This window comes from Zootermopsis nevadensis, unplaced genomic scaffold (assembly GCF_977971745.1).
Source record: "Zootermopsis nevadensis isolate Lab colony 2312 unplaced genomic scaffold, Znev_1.0 Znev_ptg000008l, whole genome shotgun sequence".
Taxonomy (NCBI): Eukaryota; Metazoa; Arthropoda; class Insecta; order Blattodea; family Termopsidae; genus Zootermopsis; species Zootermopsis nevadensis.
Window position 1 is genome coordinate 5473975 of NW_028259140.1, and position 19831 is coordinate 5493805.

At 33.5% G+C, this 19831-nt stretch overlaps 1 long non-coding RNA gene across 1 annotated transcript in view; it reads left to right on the forward strand.

Moving 5' to 3' along the window:
- The window catches only part of LOC147874453 (uncharacterized), a 290349-nt gene extending 271109 nt beyond the window's left edge, over positions 1-19240 (forward strand). Inside the window, exons 7-8 of the long non-coding RNA XR_015534240.1 lie at positions 4756-4910; positions 19199-19240. This is a non-coding gene — a long non-coding RNA (uncharacterized LOC147874453). The remainder of the gene's footprint in view (positions 1-4755; positions 4911-19198) is intronic.
- The last annotated feature ends 591 nt before the right edge of the window (positions 19241-19831 follow it).

Here is a 19831-nt window from a genome sequence, read left to right on the forward strand (position 1 = left end):
GACTAGGATTTAAGGTTCTCAAGGCGTCTAGTACGAAGATGGCAGAAATGGTTGTTACGTCCTGTATTCGGGTAGAGGTTTACCGACGTTTCCGAGGTGTTTGCTGTCTCTATAATCAGGGCAGTTTTGCCTGATAAGAGAGTAGATTATAATATTTCGGTCAAATAACTATTATAATTATGAGATGCTTTATAAATTTGACTGTCATTTGTGGTAAATCTGCTACCAACATGTGTTACATTTGTTTGTTAATATGATATTGAGTAGCAGATACTTGTTAAATATTTGGGGCGCAGTTTGTGAGTATTTCGTGAGCGTAACTACAATTAAAAATAACGGAAATTATAAAAATATTTTGAGTAACATATTCAAGTGATGTTGCTTGTATAAACAAAATACAGTAATAGAAGAATCTCTTGTGAACTAAACGCATAGCGTTGTTAGGCCTAATTGTATGATTCTGGGGGAAAATTCAAAAGTGGAAATCTACATATATGTGCACATATTATTTGGGTTCAACTCCCAGGCAACCATTCAGGAAGAATTCTTTTCGCAGAGGCAAATTGCCTAATGGTTTTATACCCCCACCAGTAAAAATAGCTCGTAGTCTGAACATGTCAATGCCTTCTTGCAAGACAATTCCGTTAGCGTAAGCATATCCGCAGTTATAGTTAAAACGCTGTTTTATAATTCACACTGTGCGTCTCGTAACCAGAAATAATTTAACCTAACAAGGAATTATAATACGTTCTTGGCCCGGAGCAGGACTTCGCCGTTTGATTTCTATATTTGTTCCTTAGTTTTTGTTGAAAATGTTCTTCTATCTGTTTCATTGCGTTCTTGAAATCTAATAATAAGCCTATGTCTATATCGTATTCATCTTTCCTTTTCAAACTTACGCCTATATCCTGAAATAAGTGAGCAAATTAATTTTGATTTTTACCGCATTACACAGTTTTTGCAAGTTAGAATTTTCTCTAGCAAGATATTTTGAATAATATAATTTCATATTTAGCATTCCTGCCCCAGTTCCTAAAATATTATTGTATATTTTCACAAAGCGTATATTCTATCATATTAGAAACTTAGGTACAGATGAAAGCATATTTGATTTTTAAAATTTCCAACTTTTTATATATAGTAAAATTAGCATAAATAAGAAACTCTTAATTGTTATATTTATTTAGTAGCAAAATACTATTGAAACTGAATTAGAACAACAGATAGGACTTCGGATTTGTTGTTTGCTAATGAGTGAAAAATGGTAGAATTTGGAATGAACTACTTGGTATTCGTTTCAGCGAGACAAATACCCTAGACTGAAACATTCCAGAATTACTTGTCTTCATGATGAGCTAATATTGAATATCTCGTTTAAAAATCGAATAAATAATTGGATAAAAATGTGTCGTTTAAAGGAGTCTAACAATTTAATGATTGCACATAAAATTCTAATTTGTATGTATCACTGCATGAAAATACGTAAAAGACTAAACAGTGTATAGCACGACATTTGAAACAGATAATTTATAATACCATAGCCCAGAAAATATCATTCTACTAAAATGTTTATTCGGTATGGTCTTGTAAGCTTTCCGAAAACATTGAAGTTTAAACAAGAAATTACAAACATTTGTGTCTGTTCTATTTTGCTACTGAAACGTGTCCTCTTGCTCTGGGCGAGGGACTTCAGTTGTGTGTATCTGTAATCAAAAAGAACCAAAGATAAATTATGTAAGAAAAGGACGATGTTGTGGGAGGAGATTAGCAATCTTTAAACAGCTGTTAATAATTTAGAATAGTTAAATGTAGGAAATAAAAATTGGGTTTCATGTGCGAGTAGTTCGGGTGAGAGAAACAAGAAGAGACACGACATTGTCTCATACGAATATAATAGAATGTGATCGAATTTAAATATCAGAGGACTTTAGACAGTAATGTTGAAACAACTATTTACAGATTGATATGTCCAGGGAAATCCACACTCAGGGTCACGTTTTTTCTTACAGCAGCACAGAGGTGTCCTTAGAAAGTTTATAGTTCAAAATTATAGCTTTTGTGCTACTATTAATTTAAATATTTCTTATATATAGTAAAACAGTAAGAAAATAATGTATAAATATCATATTTGTAAGCTTTGGACACGGTTACAGACGGAAAGACTAAAAGAGGGCGGAAATTAATGTGAAGATAAGAATCGGATGTGTGAAGAAAGAAAGACATTGACGGAAATTAACATGTAGGAAAGTATGTAATCAATGCATCGTTTGTGTCAAATAAATTTGTTCTCAAGGTACTAATGTTGGGAGAAGAATAGTGGAGCTGTAATCAGCAAACGTTACGTATCAGATTATTATTCAGTACTTATACGTCGCGAAGTTTTGCAAATTATTATTACAGTTGTAGGAATTATTAATTAATTTGTAACATTTTACTACTTTGCTTATTTTGTGTGAAATATTTATAATAGTTAGAATTTTATCTGTAATATGTACTGTACTACTATAACTTATTCCACATCCTGTAGCCATCTGACTAACTTAAGGATCCATACAATATAATAATTATGTATGTAGAGATTAGCTTTGAAGAGATCATGGTATGTTTTAAGTTATTGGTATGGCAGTACTATTTTCATGAAAATGTATTATGGGAGCTGAGAGTTATAATTTTTAAAAATCGTATTATAGAGTGTTAGAAAGTGTCAAATTCGGGGAGACTGGAGACGAAATATTTTGAAGCACTATTTTAGAATCATCGTTCTGTCTAATTTTTGTAAGCAACCACTCTTGCTTGTGAACAAATCCAGAACCGAGACTTGTTTTGCAGTAGTTCATGTCACTGATGACTTTAGGGCCTAGTAATTTTAAGTTTTGCTTCAATGAAATGTTCACCAGTAATTTATTAATATCTAACTAACTTTATGGTGTGGGGTCTTTACTAATAAAAGTTGCTAGTCAAGATATTGCCCGTGTTTTATGGAACCGGAAGGTTTATTACCGAGTTCACAAGAATTCGCATTAATTTATTAATCTTCAGTATAATACGTAAATTAAATTATGTCTTTTGACGTAAAAGTAACCACCGATTAAATCTGATTACAAAATGGGACCTATCTTTTACCAAATATTTTACAGCCTGACAAACTATTTTAAATTTAATTCAAATTAAAACCTGGCTTCTTAAATTTGCTTCCTAAATTGGAGCACAGCGGGTATAAAATTGCAGCCCTTCTGCAATCAGCATTGGTGCAGAGTGTTTCTATTTAGATGACGTAAAAATGGATGAACAAAATTAACTACAAAAGGGGCAAATGCACCATAGTGGGTTAGCATTCAGTTACACATGGACCCTGCCTACTATCTAGGTATCAACAGCACGTCTTAAATCGAACAGGACTGATCAACATGACAGAGCAACAGCAGAATTCTGGACAACGCTTTTGATGGAACACGCTAAACAGGTAGCTAATCGTTTTTCTGGATTTATCCGAGTCAGACTATTTGTAATTAAGTTGGGGATATTTCTTGATTTAACTGAGCAATCATTAGTTTCATAATAAGGTAATTGTTTCATGGTGTTAATTCAGTTTTATTAAATTTCTGTACAAAACACAGCACTTTTAATTTTTAAGGGCTTGAAGTATGTAGTATGAATCTTAAAAGAAGGGAAGTCAATTGAATTCATATATTTCATTACTCTTACTGTCGACTATTATTAAATTAGGATGTGACAAAATACTGCAAAGATACAGTAAAATTTCAAACTGGACTTTAAACTACATCACCCTTATAATTAGTTAAAATTAGCTCAATTTTTACTTAATAATGCTTGTGTAATGCAAGTTGTATTTTTACAGTTTTATAAGAAACCTGTTGGAGGTATGAAATTATATACGTTAAGGTCAAATATGCCTTTAAATGTAACTGCATCGGAATAAACTAAAATGAATTCTGTTTAGAATAGGTAATTCTTGTATATTGTAAACCTAAGCGTCACATTGCCAAAATATGTGAAAATATTCGTAATACAGGGTTTGCATATAAATGTATTAGACTTTTGGGAATCCTTAGAATAATTCAATTAGATTTCTATCATACGTGTCCCAAAACGAAGTATAAGTTTACCATAATAAATTTGATGGATATCGGCCAAGTAGTTTGGGCTCTGTTATACAGAAAGGACGTGACAGAACTATTAAATTCCTTTATAAGTTTTTCGCAATGCACCTACAAATTATAAAACTGAAATATCTGTGTAAAGCATTTCAGTGTTGCAGTAATTAAAAACTAACTGAAGGAACTCATAATTAATCAGGAAGTGAAAGCTTTGACCGCTTAGTGTTTTAACGCATTTCACAATATCACTCCTGGAGGAAACGTAAGTAGGTAAGATGAAATCTTCGAAGCCAAAGTTTATTTAAATAATATTTAGAAAATCAGTTTATACCTCAAAGAAAACACAAAGTATTTCTGTTACAAAGATCAATTGGTTAATGTATGGAAATAATTGTTGCTTACTCTGAGAATCATACGAGGCCATAAATACGCTGTGTGCCAAAGTTTATATTTATTAAATGTTCAATTCAATTCAGTTAATTTATTTAAGTGTTTGACAACAGCAAGAAGCCAATAAGAGGCAAATTAAAATAACTGTGCTTTGAAGAGTTGGGAGAAGTTAATTAGAGCAATGTTATCATTAATCTGAAATAATATGCAAAAAATTTTGACCTGCTGATTTGCTGATTGTTTTCAGGTAACCTTCCTCCTTTGCTTCAGGCCTTGCTAACCTGCGCACGACACCTTACTCCTCTGGTAGCGTTTCTCAGCAGCTTGTTGCTTCCAACACGAGTAACTTTTAAGAGTCTGTACAGCAGGAGATGAAACCACGGAGATAGCTTCAAATTACAGGTGAGGCTCTAAAATATTTTTCTCGAGCGGAAACAAAAGCTTTCGCCCATTGTTGATTTAAGTCTCTTTCAGTAAAGACATATATTTAGTATATATGTCTACTGTTAAATTTTACGTGAATTGGAAATTGGCTGTCATATTTGCAAATCAGGCCATTTTTCAAGTAGTAAAAAGATTATAGGCTTTTTGCGTCTTGAATTTTCGTAGATTTTTACCGAAGATTAAAACGTGCTTACTGCCTCCATCATCAGGGATCATCCTAAATTTTGTTGAATATTTTTTGTACAAAAATGTCAGTTGTGATCCTGTGGATTGTCACCCCCGTGTTATTTTTCGACATTTGGAAGAATATATCGCCTCCATTTTCACAATCGGTAGATTCACCACTGTCATGACTTCGAATCTCATATGCATAAAAATGTTTCATATAAGATTGTTGCATGTCTTAATGTGGTAAGTATATTGCACTATATGTTGATTATTTTGATCATCGGCCTAAGACGTTTTCTTTTAAACACCAGTTATGTTCTGAGAGCTGTTGTATTTTACGTGCTTGTGAAAATATTGTCGGATTACGATCTTGCGTGCTGTTGGTTCGAGTCTACACATATATCTCATAATATAAAATTTTGAGTATGAAGTGATGCACTTTCGTTTCATCATTTGTGTATTTCAGTTATATTTAAAATGAATTTCTATTTTGATAGAGTTTAGAACCAGCCATTCTTTCTTTATGTTAAAACATGAATAATGGATAGTTCGGTCTTGTGGATGTTTTTTTTATTCAGGCTCAGGTTTGTATGAAAGCTTTGATACGTGTATTCCTTACACGCGAATGGTAAAATTTTCGCCAAAAAAATACAACGGTTATATATTGCCTTGATTAAAACCTGGTGCAGAAATTAGCCCCTCCGGCTGAGAGCGAGAGCTGCATAAGGGTTGAATGGGCGTTCCCAGCTCCGCCAATCAGAACAATTCACGTCACTGCGATTTGGAGGGCTGTTCAAACATCACATCATCATTTTCAGGCTGGGGGAAAAAGAGGGCTTTGGTTTTACCAGAAAGTGCGTTCATAAACAATAGGATAAAATGGCGTTATTTTCCATTGTCAGAAATGGAAATTTTCCGGAAAACTTTCGTGGTTAGCATAAATGTTTCCTTTAATACCTCAGCTTCGTGGCGGGGAATTCTGAAGCGCTTAAATCGTATTCTAAGAAAAATGTGATCTTACGATTCTTATTAAAGTTTAGTATCGATACGAAATGATTCGGGTGAGAAAGGCTGAGTCGTTTAATGTGAATGGATACTGCGAAATGTTGATTCTGAACATTTCCCACCAGGATTCGAAATAACATTCTTTAGAAAGTAAATTTGACACTGAGAAAGTAATTGTGATTTTCAAGTTTTTATGAAGGACAAATACGCATATAACAAGATAGTATAAATTAATTTTCTTAAGAAACCTGAGAGTCTGTGCCTGAGTACTGGCTTACGTGGAATGATATTTGTCGTGGACTCATTACGAGTTTTGCTATAGGCCTGTATAGTTTACAGCAATTGTCTGAAATAATAACACACACGTCTACTGTGGTTTGAAATTTTGAAATTTAATATTTACAACCCATTCCTGTTAAAAAATATCTGTTAATATTTTATTTTTATACACGGAATTTTTACTGACAAACGTACTGAAGTTCAATGTGATTTTTAACTAAATTTTTGTAGTTAATATTATCTCCCACTTTAGTTTAATTGTAAGCTACATAGTTTAAACATAACTTATGTTAAATTTATTGGTTCTTTGTTAGGACTCAAGCGACCCTGGAGAACTTATATTGTACCACACATAACCACGTACCGAAATAACATACATTTTCTTTCGTATATTTTCGTATCAAATCTATCTTATCATATTTTCTTATTCATTATTAATTTTGTATTCTGTATTCGAATGATAATAATTTTTTTATTCTCAATGCATTTTCCACTTTCATGTAAACCGCGAGATCAACTTCTACTTAATAAAGGACAAATGCATCCATTTCCTAATGGCACAGCTTTTGGAAGTTTTAAATTTCACTGTACATTTAATTCGCAAGGAAAGAATGTGTAAAAGCGTCAGATGGAAGCCCGATTACCTATACCTCACTCTGTTGAGGTTAGATCCCTTACAGAAGATATTCAATGATTCATAGCCACGTCTACTAGGTGTTACATTATGGGAAAATACGAAGAGCTTCTGTGTAAAGTCGCTGTTTTAGCCTCTGTCTTTCAGGTCACAGTGATATAAAGCAAGTGATGCTTTGTCCCCATGGCATTTTAAATTTTCTATAGAATGTTCCATGTGGGATGCCCATGAATCAGGAAGGTTGGACTAAATTACTTATTCTATTTAGGTTGATGAGGCCAAATTCTTTGAGTAGGATAGGCCAATAACAGCAGCATTAAAAATTGCAGATGTTCTTCCAGAGTTCAGTTAAGAATTGGCTTGTTATAATTTAAGAAAATAAACATAATGATAAAGAAAACGCAATGAAGCAGTGCTATAAATAAGTGTATTATAGATAATTTAAAAAAATATTTAATCATCTCATTTTGAGGGTACTGCGTTAAACACAGAAATGAGTTTATGATTATAATTATGAGAAAAATAAATAATGAAAATATTTATTATTATTCAGTTTAAAACTCTTGGTAAACCAAAACTCTGAAGTTCACGAAATGCAAAAGAACGGTCTTGTCACTTGTTTTGTAGTGGCGTAAAAGTTAGTCTTTTACTTTGAGCAAACGATGCAAATAAAGACTGCTGGAAAATAAAATACAGAATAAAAAGTTTATATCTGAGAAGGATGCAGCGTGTCTGAATACTTTAGAATATTATGTGACGAGCAATATGGCGATTGGATCTGGTCATGTGCTATTTTGAACCTTGTGAAATGTAGAAGGTTGTTGTGGACTGGGTATGAAAATTGAATGGGGGTGACAAATAGAGGTTACGGAAAGCCGGTGGGAAAATTTCGTATGAAGTATTCTTGTAAGACAGAAAAAAAGAAGAAAAGTTGAAATTGAGACGTAATATTAGGACGTAGTTTAAAAGGATTTTTGGTGGATTAGGCTAACTCAGGATAGACGAATTAGTGGTCCTAAACCTTCGGGTCTTTATTCTCTTCAAAAATCACCATTACTTTAGGTAATCAAAATGTGTGTACTGCAATTAAGGTACAATTTACAATCTGTTTATTACCGGGCATCAGTGAAACATGTAGCCTAATAAAATATGAATATTTTAGAGTAGTGTGTAAACGTGTTAACAATAAATTACACGAAAATATTAGATGACAACTCATCAGAATACTATATTACATAATTCCGGTTCTTAAACTGCAGTGTTTGTTAATCTCTTTCCTTCAAGTTCTAATTATTGTCTAGTGTAATAATGCCTTACATTCTACTTTGTATAAACGATTTGTCTTTGTATAACATCTAAATTCTTAGCTTTTTGTGCAAATTTGAATTACGAACAATTAAATTTATACCAACGTGTGGTTTTCTACAATACACAATAGAATAAACTGAAGTGATATTAGTTTCAGTGAAACATTTTGTGGATAAGTAGAATTAATATTTTTACGTTAGATATCGCTAATGTAACTGGTTCATCAAAAACATCATTACCGTTTAAACATGCCCATAATTTACAGCTGTTCATGCTGGAATATCTTGACACTAATACTAAATATATTCAATTAATAGCTGTTTACAGAAGTCGAAGAATTCTGTTACCGTGCTCATGTGTTAAGAATCAGGACGTACTACGTTTTAATGTAACTCTGTTTTATTTATGAAAACATAGAAATAATTCAGTGAATAATATTTGTATTTGTTACCACAAGAAAATGGAAACCTAATATTTGGACAAAATAAATAAACAAGATTGTAAGCTTGTACAGCGTGCTACAAACGAACGTGTTTTTCTATATATTGAAAATACGTGTACATATATCTAGTATAATATTTTGCTTTACAAATGCCAGTGTATCCTGTCTGTACGGAACTTCGTGTGATTTGACAAGTAACAATAAAAATGTGAGATTTTAGGTTCTTGCGGCAGCGAATATGAAGACCGTCGTCTTTTGGGCTTTTGCTTTGCGGTCGTTATGGTGATGGAGGTAGCAAGCATTTCTGAATCCTCGGCAAACTTCTACCAGATTATATTGCACAAAAACCCGGAAGACAGGAAAGTGTAAAATTTTAACAGAAGCGCTCGGGGTGTTGCTACAGGAAATTGTGAAAAATTAATTTCTTCTAAATTGTGTCAGGTATTTAATACCAGGATAGAATTGTTTTAGTTTCTTAGACCAACTATATTATCGTGTGCATTTAAGATTAATCACAATCGTAAAATTAGAACCGAGCGTCGCGACGCCGACTTAAGATAACTGAAAAACTTATATGAGTCAGGGGAAGCCATTTCACAGGATGCTGACGAAACGACTCCGAGTGACGAAGCCGACCCAGGACTTATGGTTCCGTGCTGCTGTAAAACCGACGATAAGAGTTCTGACGCCGAATCAGACGCCTAACACTAAAATATTTAGCTTAGACTACCACCGATGCGCCATCAGAAAACATACGCCGAGTCTGCGACGACTCAAAATTCCAAATCAGTTAAAGAAAGGCCACGAAATGTCGTAAGGCTCGATACTGGCAAAACGACGCCAATTGTCACGACGGCGTAAAAAGACGCAAAATTTAGCGTAGATGGTTCTGGGGGTGACATTTGGCACGATGTCATAACTGCTATAGTCTCTCAGCCGACCCTAAGAAGTAAGTGAATCTAATATAAACGTTCGGAATCCATGGCAAAAGATTTTTAGAAACCAACGCCGATCATCTGGAAAACCGACGCTAAAATATACCAAATTTAACACAGGTAACCTCAGGTGCCTTTGAACAGGCCGACGCCGAGCTTCCCGGCGCTGTTCGTCACGACGCCCTCACGGAACACCATATGTAGCTCAGATGAACCTTCGCATGCCGCTGGCCACAGACCTGGAAATCGACTTGACATAACCCCACCTGACAAGACCAAACCTAATCTAAACTTATCAAAAATAGACAAAATCGCGTATCTCGTTCATGGCGTCGGAGTCTCGCATGTCGCCGAGGTCTTCGTGGTTGGTTTTGTCACCACGGACACCATAGTCTGCAGGTCGCCAAGGTCGCCCCGATGAACATTGTCGCCAAAGTCGCCCTGCTCGCTTAGGTCGCCACAATCTGTCCCCACAAGAACACTGTGGGCATTCTTCTATTACTTATTTAAACAGTCGTTATCGCAAAGAAAAAGCAACACTTTATTATTTCGAAGATAAGTTTGCTAATGCTGTTTTAGAAACTATTCGCTGTTCACACTGCCAATCATACGAAGTATATCAAGTACAAACTTATAGATTGTCAAGTGGGTGGAGTCATAACACAGTGTTAAAATATTATACCACATTCATATTTTTTTGTGTTCCTTCAGTTGCTGTGGTCTTGCGACACACACTGCTAGACGGACGAAAGCAATTGCTACTGATTTTATTATACTCTCAAGTAAAACGAAATTTCAATGGAAATGCCAGCTTCTGGTTACTCCTGCATATATTTAATGCTGTACTTTACTATACCTTCCACTGGATAATTGTGTGTCGTAGTGGGTACACGACAGATTATGTTTAATTCTTGTGAGGCCTATCACAGCTAAGGATATAATGTGGGAATCAATTATTAAGGCTAATAAGGTTCTATATATAATGACAATTAATCATAAGCAACCGACAAGTAGTTAGCAGTGTTTCAGCTATTGAATTTCTTCCCGTTAGGCTCTTCAATCCGCAGTTACTTCGAAACAGTCTTTCTCGGAAACCGAGTGAAAGTACTTTCTCATCCCCGTTATGTAACAGTAACTGAGAGAGTATCGTGCAATTTAGTAACGAGCAGAGTAGATTTATTCAAAGCTGATTCCAGTGATTCTGTGAGACCTTTCCCTGTGCAATTTCCAAAATGTAGTTCCTTACGGGGCTCGTCTACTTCTCCTCGAGTACCGATGTCCGCTTACTGTAGTTTTCCAACCCTTATAAGGAAATATACATCAGTCAGTAGAGTCGTTATTAAAATATATAATAAAATTCAGGTCAATACACAAACTTTATTTATAGATGTTAAAATTTAAAATTTAAAATTTGCGCCATTCATCGCTACAACGATGTTACAATAGAGCGCCTTCGTTGTAGCGATGAATGGCGTAAATTTTAAATTTTAAATTTTAACATCTATAAATAAAGTTTGTGTATTGACCTGAATTTTATTATATATTTTAATTATAAAACACAAACATGACGCATTTAAACCTTAGAGTCGTTATATTTATTAAATTTACATATTCCTTCTTTCTATGTTTTCTCGTGTTTAAGGTAGCTTGAGTAGAGCCTGTCATCTTTTAATGTTTTAATATAATTGTGGTAAACAGTCAGAAAACACAGTAAGCTAAAAACTTCAACTCTAGCCACAATAAAGAATTTCTTAACAAATTATTAAAATTGTATCTTACATATACTGAACTATAAACCAAATTCTCACAAACACAGGAAAGGTACACAACCAATATTCTTTACTGTAATGGCAGATCGTGTTGTTATACGGATGTGAGATTTGGACACTCAATAGGGCAGACATAAGAAGAATTAAAACGACTGACATGATATTTTTAAAATAATTATTATATTTGTTTACCGTCAAATCACAATAAAATAGTAAGATAAGATAATTAAAATGATTAAAATATCATCTTATGTTCCATATGGAGCATTCGTTTTACATCGGAACATTCACAACATGTTTCGGTTTATCAAACCGTCATCAGGTGTAAATTATAAACTTTTAAACTCAAATTACAATTATTTATAGTTTTTACAATTTTATACTTTTATCATCTTTCTCAGTATATTTTATGGAAGTTGTGTCTAGATATTATTAATATAACATTATTGTTGAGGTGGTGTTATTGATGTTTATACCAGTCTGTGAAGTAAAAGATTCGAAAACATTAATGAAAATGATTGAATATAGAAAACAAAATGAACTAAAATAATAAATAATAGCAAATAAACATATCATATATGAAATAGCAATCGGTTCAGATGTGTTCAGAGGAGAGATCCAGAAGTGTTACCATCTTAGAACAAGGTTCGTTATTGACTGCGGTGTAAGTGGGTGAAAGGTGGTTTGTCAGGGTTGGGGTCAAGGTACTGGAGTGCATTAAAAATGGGGTTATTAAGAAAAATGTTATTGTCGTTTAGGCAGATGTTTTGTTTATAAGTTTGTTGTATGTGATATTTTTCTATTGTATCTCTGTGTCTTTTGTTTTTTTACTATTTTTATCTCATGAAATTTTTAAGAAAAGCGCCTGTTCACACTTTACGAGATGAAATAAGTGATCTAAATATCTGAAATAAGCTACAAATATTCAGTTCAGGGGAGAAAATATTTGAACTTTTTAGAAAAGAATGGGATAACTTTCAAGTTTTGTCTTCTGCCAGGCAAAACATGACGTGCAAACGAAAACATCATAAATCCACACTATCAGTGAATATTTTAAACTTATAGCCGAAAATTTTGACTTTTTCTAATTTGTATTTTTTAAAAGTCACATAATGGCTTTCCAGCATGAAATTACAATTACAATATGGCCGATTATGAGACAAAGGCGTGTAAAATCAGTACCTAATGGTTGGATTTAAACCACAGACTTTAATATGCTCGACATTACACCGCCGAATTAACAGCAAATATCAAGTACCAAATACAAATAATACACTAATTTTAATAATGAAAGATGATAGATTTGTTGTTTTCAAAATTGAACGAATATTCAGTTTTTCCTGAGATTGTTAGTAATGTACAATATTCCGAAAATAGAGATTATAACGTTGTTCTTGTGAAAATTTGAGATTTTTAGACTTCCATACCGGCGTGCAGTATGCATATAAATGTATAAAATACAGCGTACTTCTGTTTATTCGCTCGTGTCTGTTGGCTTAGTTCGACAAAGCAATTATTGTTGAATCAGGTGCGAGATCAGAAAGGTATTGTGTGTAAAGATCTTACCTGGGATAGTGATGAGGTGCCGTTTATGTAGCACTGTATGCAGGTTTTCTAGATAAGTAAGCGTGTTTTATTTATTTTCAATAGTAATATCTAATACTTGACATATAATGTTGGGATTAAAAACAACAGAAACATAGAACGTGTTTCTTGATACCGATTCTTACCTTTTTATTGGAACACAAAATTCCTGGCTCTAAAACAAAGTAATTCTCTGAAAAATCGGGAAATTATGTAGTTAAATTATAACTCCACGTGTGCCACACTGCAGTCTGTTGCCAGTGTAAGGCCTTAGTGAAAGGTTACAAGCCTACTTGATTCAACGAAGTTTTTGTTGGTATATTCAATCAACGGGCATATGTTAATGTGTCGTGTTCATGATTTTCCGTCATATGTGCTCAGTTTGTATAAAACTTTTAGCACGTGAATGATAAGATGAGAATCTCCTATCTGAACTTGGACGTCAACATTTGTACTGGTTAGAATTGACTATTGGTGTGTTCGCCACATTGACCCACGTGTTTCGGCGCCTTTGCGTTGACACGAATATGGAGGAAGTCAGCCGGCGAAGACCTGAAGATTTCGTGTGCCAAAACTAATGTTTGGCAATTCTCCCTTCTAATACGCAGGAAATGGCACCTATTCGATTTTGGTCGATGAAAATCAGGTCAAATATCAACGATTGTTTCATTCATAAGAAATGAAATGCCTAAGTTATTCTGTATATTGCACCTAACTCCGTTGAAAAGAGTACTTGAGATGTAACAGTACATTTAACTAGTCAAGAATTTTGCCGCCTCTTATGAAAGCGAAAAGCTCATTACCGTGTTCATAAGAGCCCCCAAGGTCCCGATCCCTAGCCAGATAAGTTAATCCGCGCCCCCCAAATATCTTCCACTACTGTCTACTTGAATATTATTCTCCCATCCTCGCATAAGTCCTCAGAGTCGTTTCTTTTCCATTAGGTTTTCCCAACAAAGTTTTTTCCTGTGCGTTTCTCATTCCCTCCAAGCGTGCTAATGTCTTATTCATCACATACTTCTTAAATGTATCAACATAAAAAGTCTAATATTTGGTAAAGGATACAAATTATGGAATTTCTCGTTGAGGGTATCCACATGAAATTTGAAATTCAAATTATTAAACGGCTTTTTCTTACACTCCGTGTTTTCATTCTCGTTTTACTAAGTGTGGATATAAATTTCCTTTGGTTTCATTAGTTCTAAAAGTAATGGTTTAAGTTTCTTCAATTTTAATATGTAAACATTCAAAATATTTCTTTTTGTCAGCAAAATCGAAATACGGACACAGAAAACATTATTATAGAGATTCCTATTTTACTTCTTATGAAGGATATCTTTAAAATACTATTGGTTTATAAATTGCTATTATCAGTTTTATATTGCTGGCGTAGGCTATTTAAAGGAATGCCGCGTAGAACGCAGTGGCGATACGGGTGCCCTGTTGTAATTTAATAATTCAGCGCTTACGGCAAAGATAACACTTCACTCGTACTAAGATATTTGTTAATACTATTTAAGTACATAGTAGCTGTTGATTCTAAGAATCGTACGATAAAAAGATGCAGACTTACAGTTTGTCAATTAATCACAAGGCTTTAAAATGTTAATTTTATTTTCTCGAATAGGCGTCCGTAAACTGTATAATATCACTAGGGAAACCTTTATTTCACTGTTTACAGCCTATTAACACTAGAACTTCTGTTTTAAATAAAATTAATATTCATGATAAAGAATGCATTTCGGTTTGTTTTAAATACCATTGTCAAATAGTAGAATGGCAAAATATGGAAAAGGAATTCTGGTGTGCATAATTTAAAATTTTTAAAATTTTTACATGCCTCTTTGAGCACGTTATTTGTTTACTGCCAATTAGAACAGTTCCCATTGTAAAGTCAACAATATATTCGAGAAACACAAACTTTGATAGTCATGTTCTTTATAGCTCCTGTGTCACGCATTTTATACGCAAATGTCTTATGAACAAATTTTAAGCAACCCGCAGTTTATATTGTGTACTCAGGAATGTTATTATATTTTATGAAAGAGGCGACCTAGTATTAAAAATTAAAATCTTAGTTTACTTCTGCCACTAAACATAACCACACACTTTCCGTGCCACATCTCCGGCTTCAGATAGGTCCTAACTTCCATGTTACTTGAGTTTAATAACTGACAAAAACACTAAAAAACCACCGAAACCTAATTTTACCTATAGGCACAAATACAAATGTACTGATTCTCAATGTAGGATAAGTACTTGAATTTAAATTATTTTAATACTTACAGATTAGAAGCAAACATAATTATCAAAAAACATTTGCCTTATATTTACGTAAGAGGCGTTTAGGCCTAAATATAATATTTATCTTGTCTTATAATTTGTCAGATATACTTTTGATAATTTTGGTCCAGACATTAAATTTCTTGACTATTAAACAATCTTTCCTTCGAAGGCTGTCTTGCAGGACTGATATTTTGGAGGAGCGTACTGCTTTTACCACCCGGGTGATCATCCTGTTGTTGATTGGTAAATAACCTGGTCAGTTTACATGAAATAGCAAAGGAAATATCTAGGCCTACATGCACAACGTCTTGTGTTGCTTTCATTACAAAATAATAATAACTTCAGTCACACCAAACACTTATTATTTGATATTTGCATAAAAACAGTCTTTCTTTGTGTGTTGTCTTTTTGATTCCTCATTTTAATACATTATTCTGTGCAATGTTCTTCGACGTGTTCGTAAAATTATACGATAACTTAGTTTATTCTAAGAACTAAGTAAGTCTGCGTTATTTTACTATAAGAATTCATCTACATACAATAAAATGTGTGTAGAAAGAAGATGTTGAATATGATCCATAGAGGTTGAAAAATGCAGTCAGCAAAATTGTTATAAAAAAATAATTTAAGAGTTTATTGTTTTATTTGTTAATAATAAGTTTTTTGTGTGTGTGTGTGACGTAAGTACTTATTTTTATTTAATATGAAACGTTGTATTGACAATTCGTTTGTTTTAAGTTAGCCACTTTTATGTTTTCAACTGATGCCTGAAAAATTCTATTGTTTATTTTAAAAACTTTATAGCACATTGTACAGATATCTGAATGAACGTTGCAATACAATAGAGTGATTTATTATATTTACGATACATTTTCATTTTTTCTTGTAATTACAATTAACTATAATTTATAAGGAGACAATGGAAAGTTAAGTATTCTGCTAATTTTTCTTGCGGTATGGTTCTAATTGAGTCACTTAATATCACACAGTGTGGTGTTGCATTTAATTTTGTTGCTGTCTGTTATTCTTAACAATGAAATTTCACAAAAGTTCTTTGTTTGGAGTTTTCTTTTAATCATGTGAATAGAGATTCGCATAAATAAATCTCACTATGCCAAGCCTGACACTGTGTAAGGAAAATGGCGGCCTAGGTAGGGGTGGAATTTTTTTTGCATGTAGTCAGGAGATCGATATCCGGCTATGGTACATGGAGGGAAAAACCTGCGCCTGTGTAGGCTTTACAACGTCAATCCTCACTCGTATCCCCTCGACGCCATTTTACAAACTGTCCACCATTTATAAATTTAAAATGGGATGTACCTGTAAGGATTGGCATTTGTGGGGTTTATAGAAACGTTTTAAACACAAACTTAAATTTTAAAATTTTTACGATATTTGTTGTTAGAATTAAATATAATGTTATATAAATATGTATAAAATTAAATATTAGGTTTGATGCAAATTTGTCTGTGTTTTAATATGTTGGATAAAGTTTCTTAAATCAGTTGTTTGTAGTTGGTCAAACTGTTAAGAGGGATGGGATTTAATATTTTAGGAGTATAATTATAAGTTCTGAATGCAAGAATAAAAAATGGCTTAAAATAGGCGTCATATTTTAAAGTAAGTTTTGGCAGTTTATTAGAGGGACGTAGAAAAATTTGCAAAATGTTCAGCCTAGATTAGTTACATATTTAACAGCTTTGCTAATAAAAAGACAAGAGGTCATCATCAGTGTCACTGATGATGACCTCATAAGGTCGAAACGCATTTGGCACTAAGTGTTTTTCAAAGTGTAAACAGTTTTGTTTGTATGCATGATTTTATATATTTTAGGTAAATATTCAACAGTGCACAGTATGCAAGGTTTTAAGAGTACAGTTTATTCGAATTTATAAAGAAGGGTAATGTGATTCATACTGGAACATGAATACGTTAGATTCACTCAGAATTTAAATATTACGTCGTGCAAATCAGAATCGGATTTAGCAAAAAAAAAATTGATAATCAAGTAGTGAATTTCACCTATTTCGGATTTATATCTCAGAGATTATATTCTTAAATGTATAAATTTTATTAGTATGAATTTTACTTGTTTATATGTATTATATAATTATGATTTATTTCAAATTCTTTTGTCATCTGACTAACTTGTGAATCCATGGAATACAATAGACATGTACGTTTATATATTTGTATGAATAAATATTGTTTAACTGTCTTGTTGAAAGATACGTAATAAATGAAGATCAAGGGCACTGAGGCGTGTGAATTCGTGAAGTACTCATTTGGAAAATAGGCATATTGCAATCTCCAGTAGGCTACACATTTGCACCCATGTGGAAGGCTAGTTCTGGGCATCGAATTAAAACTCCCAGTTATTTACATGGATGTATTGTGTAATTTAAAAATAATAGTGGTATTTGTGTTAGAATAATGTGTTTAATTATCATGGCGCGTTGAAATAGTTTAGATATAACGATATTCAAAACGAATTATTTGTCATTCGATTTTTTATTATCTTTCTAATGCGATAAGAATACAAAGTACATGTATTTTTTAAAATACCTGTACCGAGAAAGTGGAATAAATAGGCGAGAATGATAATCTAGTAAGTTATGTAACATAGTCTGTATACTTAATTGTGTACATGTTACAGCTTCACTATCTATTCTCATAAATCCAAAATGCAGCTGGACATAGTGCCTAGGATTATTAGAGATCATGCAACATATGTCAATGATGTAAGGTCAGATTTGTTGGTAAGTTTCAGAAGGCGACAGTAGGCTCTTATTAAAGTAACAGCGTATAGCAAACAACGTTGAAAGAAATATCTGCTAATGTATCTGATGGATTTACTGAAATTACTTTGTTTTGGGAGTTATAAATGCAGTGAACAGAAGGGCCATGCAATTAACATTTTATGTCTACGTATTGCAGTGTCTTTGTTTTCGAAGTATTATCATATCACCTTCCAGAGACGTTGATAAAACAATAGTGAAATGCCTGTTGATGTGCTTCGTCATATTCTGTGAGTGGTAGGAAAGAAGATACGAACTCTTAACAGCAAAGATCTTTGTCGTCTATCAGAACTTCTAAAAGACTACATGGCACTACAACCCATAGGATAGTTATCTTCTGACTCACCGCCTTGTAAACATCAAACCCTTTGTAGTAACGAAGTCCGTAAATTCAGTTATCAATTCACTACTGAAATAAGACCCATTCCTAGATTTAATTGAAGCCAGATTTTATAAGATAGAAGTTTATTTCTTTCTGCATAATTTTCTTCGATTTTACACTCTTCCTGTCGAGTTTATACCAAAATAATGCCTTTAACTGGAAGAGGTTATCTAATTTATAATGTTTTCTTTGGTTGTTTGTTCTCCGTGTTTGCACTATGCGAATCGTTAGTATACGGAACAATAAATAGCAACCTGAAAAATCCTCTGGTGTTATATGGAGCATAAGACGTGACAAATGTCAAAGTATTGGCTAAACCAAAGGAGATACAAATGTTGGACCATCCGTTTCGTATTTACGTGAAATAAAATTAGGCCAAAGTGCCAGCCTCTAACAAGTGAGAATACGAATGTTCTGGAAAATGAATCTGCTTCTGTTTTACACTAGTGTGCTGTTATTCTTGTAGCTCATTCAAGCAAATTATGTTTTTATACGAGGCCCTTAGACAAACACACAATTTAAGACAATGGATTTGTTTATTAGAGAGCATACATGCGGCTGGAATCAGAAGCCAACAATTTCTAATCACTGTATGTGTTACTGAATTGGCCCTTTTGTGACTTCTGTGACTAATTATACGTTTCATATAATTTCAGGGTCACGTCTGTATTTGCTCCTGATAAGCTGTGGTAAGTACTTTAAATTAATATTAATTTTAGTAAAAGTAAATTAAAAGCAAAGCTGTTCCACTATGTTCCATTTACACCCTTGGGGATTGGGGAGAGGAAGTATAGCTCCTAATCATGCTTGACCTCGTCACTAGATAGGGGTGAGTGGTCAGCATTAAGCTCCATTTAATTTTTGTACTTCTTAGTATGAAGATTTCTGTCTTCTGGGTTGTTGCGCTGTGTAGTCTGGTCGATGTTAACCAACGTTTCAGAGGCCATACTGCCTCCGTCATCACTCTGATGACGGAGGCAGTATGACCTCTGAAACGTTGGTTAACATCGACCAGACTACACAGCGCAACAACCCAGAAGACAGAAATCTTCATACTCACCGCTGTGAAAACCTCAAATCATACATACTTCTTTAAATGTTAGATAAAATTGTTCTGCCGGAAAGGATGAAGAAATGTCATCATAAAAATTCTCCTCCATTTACTTATGCGCCATCCTGTAGTGGCATTTGTGTGCGGAGTACAAAGATTGATCAAAGCCATTTGTAATAACAATTCCTTCTCCGAGACTATCGTTACTGTTCCCATCAGCAGTAACCAAGTGCAAGGA